Genomic DNA, 3,458 nt, shown 5'->3' with positions numbered 1-3,458 from the left:
ATTTTCTTAATTAGTGATTGATGGGGGAGGGCCCAGCCTGCTTTGGGTGGTGCCATTGCTGGGCTGGTGGTTCTGGATTCTATAAGAAAGTAGGCTGAGCAAGCTTTGAGGGACAAGCCAATAAGAAAAATTCATCGGCTCCTGCCTCCAGGTTCCTGCCCTGGTTGAGTTCCTGTCCTGACTTCCTTCAATGATGAAGAGCAATACAGAAGTGTAAGCCAAATAGGCCCTTCCCTCCCCAATTGCTTTTGGTTGTGGTGTTTCATCACAGCAATACAAATCCAAACTAAGACAAGTTGATGCCAGAAATGGGGTATTGCTGTGACAGACCTGACCATGTTGTTTCAGGAAGGACTGTGGTAGGACTTTGGAACTTTGTGCAAGAAAGGCCATTGGGTGTTCAATGCTTGGTGAACTGTTCTGTAAAAGCTTATCGGAGTATTTTATCATAACAGTTGTGTTGGAGACCTCTTGCCAACTTGACACAAACACATTACTGTTGAGCTCCAACCTTTCCTTTCTTGCTCAGCCTCAATATCATATAATAATGTCACAGTATAAAGTATTTCAAAAACTTAAAATTTCCCCTAGTCTTTACAAATTCAAACATTTTAAAATTCCAGCCCTTAGGAGGCAGGGGCAGGCAAATCTCTGAGTATGAAGCCAGCTTAGTCTATAGAAATAGTTCCAGTCTCAAAAATCCAAGGGGGGGGGTGGGGCATTGTTAAGGTGAACTCTTTGGGGAAGTGGTTCTGGAAAGTTAACACACAGGAGCTGTGTTAGAGACTGAACAAGCCCTTTGGAGGAGCCGGAAGAGCTTCAGTGAATCTCAGACATTGGACCTTGAGTTATTTATACTGTTGCAATTTAGTTTTGGTTTCTTTGGATTCTGACTGTGCCCTGGTATTTCCATTTTGAAGTAAGCATCAATTTAATGTCCTTTTTTTTTTTTATCTTACTGGAGCCCACAGTTGAGAATCTAAATTGTTAAAAGAGATTCTAGATTTTAAAAGAGACTTTGTATTTTTAGAGAGATTGAATTTTAAAGTGTTTGAATTTGTAAAGACTAGGGGGCAAGTTTGTAAAATACTTTATACTGTGGTATTATTGTGTGAGCTTGAGGAAGAGCAAGAAGGGAAAGATTGGGGCTTACCAGTGATGTGCTTCTGTGTCAAGTTGACAAAGGGGTCACCAATACTAATGCTGTGATAAGACACTGACAAAAGAAACTTAACAGGAGTTAAGATGTAGGAAGATCTCTAAGCCTAAGACTAACCTGGTCAGAAGAGAGAGTACTAGGTCAGCCAGAACTACATAGTAAGACCCTGGTGCTTGTTTTTTGTTTGTTTGTATTTTGTTTGTTTGTTTTTAAAACGCAATTTAAGAGAGAGTTTATTTGGCTCATAATTACAGGCTGCAGTACATCAGTGTGGGGGCATCAAGGTGTCAGGAACATGGAACAGTTAATCACATTCCACTCACAGTCAAGAAACAGCAAAATCCCGTTTAGAGAATGGCACCGCCCACAGCATGAAGACTATGCCTACCTCAGTTAATGTAATCAAGTAGTCCCTCACAGACATGCTCATGGACATCAGACAGTACCTCACTGAGACTCTTCCTAGGTGAGTCTAGATTGCATCAAGTTGACAATTAAACTAACCATAACACCTGGGAATAAATTTAATGGTGGAAATTAATGTTCTCTGCCCTGTTACGGAGCACTAGTGAAAGAAATGGTAGAGAATGCAGACACAAATGTTCATAGGTTGGGAGAATTAATATTGTTAAGCTCTTGATATCACCCAAAGCAACTTACACATTTGATGCAATCCATAACGAAATACAATGAAGCTTTTTACAGGACAAAGAAAAAAAAATTCTAAAATTTCTGTGGAATAACAAGAGACCCAGAGTGACCGAAGGAATCTTGAACAAAAGGAACGATGCTGCAAGAGTCCTAACACCTGGAGCCCATGTATATGATGAAGCTCCAGCAGCTGAAACAGCATGATACCAGTTCATAGACTGAAGGCCATATACACATAGATCATATGCAAAAATAAGCCCCAAACAGATCAAAGACCTAAGTTTGGAAAGATATGCCAATTACCAAAAGAACACAGGAGAAACATTTAAGACATTTGTGCAGATGATGGTGTTTTTAATAATTTTACTTTACATAAATGGTTGTTTTGCCTGTAAGTGTGTCTGTGCGACACATTTGTGCCTTGTGCCCAAGGAGGCACCAGAAGAGAGGATCAGATCCCCTGGAAATGGAGTTACAGAGTGTTTTGAGGCACTATTTGGGTGCTGGGAATCAGGCCCAGGTTCTCTGGAAAAGCAGCCCCTATGATGATTTTTTAATTAGACTCAAGGAACAAAGACAATACAATAAAAACATTCAAATTATATCACACTAGGAAATTGGTAAGAAATAACTAAGGGCTGGAGAGATGGCTCAGTAGTTAAGAGCACTAGCTGATCTTCCAGAAGACCTCAGCTCAGTTCCCAGCAACTCCACGGCAACTCAGAACCATCTGTAACTCCTCCTATCTCAGCCACCGAAGTCTTTAGAATTCACAGATGTCTTAGTCAGGATTACTATTGCTGTGATGAAACACCATAAGCAAAAGCTTGAGGACGAAAGGGCTTATTTACTTTCACATCACAGTCCATTGCTGAAGGAAGTCAAGGCAGGAACTCAAGCAGGGCTGGAACTTGGAGGCAGGAGCTGATGTGGAGGCCATGCGGTAGTTTTGATTTACAAGCTTATTCCTCATAGGTTGCTCAATCTGCTTTGTTTGTTTGTTTGTTTGTCTAAATAGAATCCAAAACCACTAGCCCAGCCATGGCACCACGCACAATGAGCTGGGCCCTCTCTCTCCCATCACTAATTATGAAAATGTCTATAGGCCTGTCTATAGCCCAATCTAATGGAAGCATTTTCTCAATTGAGGTTTCCTCCTCTCAGCTTACTAGCTTATATTCCGTTTGACATAAAACTAACCAGGACAACAGGTTTATGGCATTTCACCCATCCCTGAAAACTTTTAATAGAATTTTAAGTTTAGTAGAAACTTTTTTTTTTTTTTTTTAGTGAAAGATTTGTGTATAAACTGTAAAAGTAGATTGAGGACCTTGCAGAGAGGCCCTATGATAAAACAAAAGAGGTTACTATAACAAAGGATACAGGAAACAAGAAAAACATGAAATAGGATAAAAAGTCAGCCAGGTAGTGCTGGCTTTAAGCCCGACACTCAGACTGCAGAGGCAGGCCGATCTGTGTGAGTTCCATGCCAGCCTGGTCTACATATCAATCCAGGATAGCCAAGTTTACACAGAGAAACCCTGAGAAAGAAAGAAAGAAAGAAAGAAAGAAAGAAAGAAAGAAAGAAAGAAAGAAAGAAGGAAGGAAGGAAGGAAGGAAGGAAGGAAGGAAGGAAGGAAGGAAGGAA

Source organism: Psammomys obesus, unplaced genomic scaffold, assembly GCF_907164565.1.
Source record: "Psammomys obesus unplaced genomic scaffold, mPsaObe1.curated_primary_1811, whole genome shotgun sequence".
In the NCBI taxonomy this organism is placed as follows: domain Eukaryota; kingdom Metazoa; phylum Chordata; class Mammalia; order Rodentia; family Muridae; genus Psammomys; species Psammomys obesus.
Note: the sequence above shows the minus strand (reverse complement) of the source record.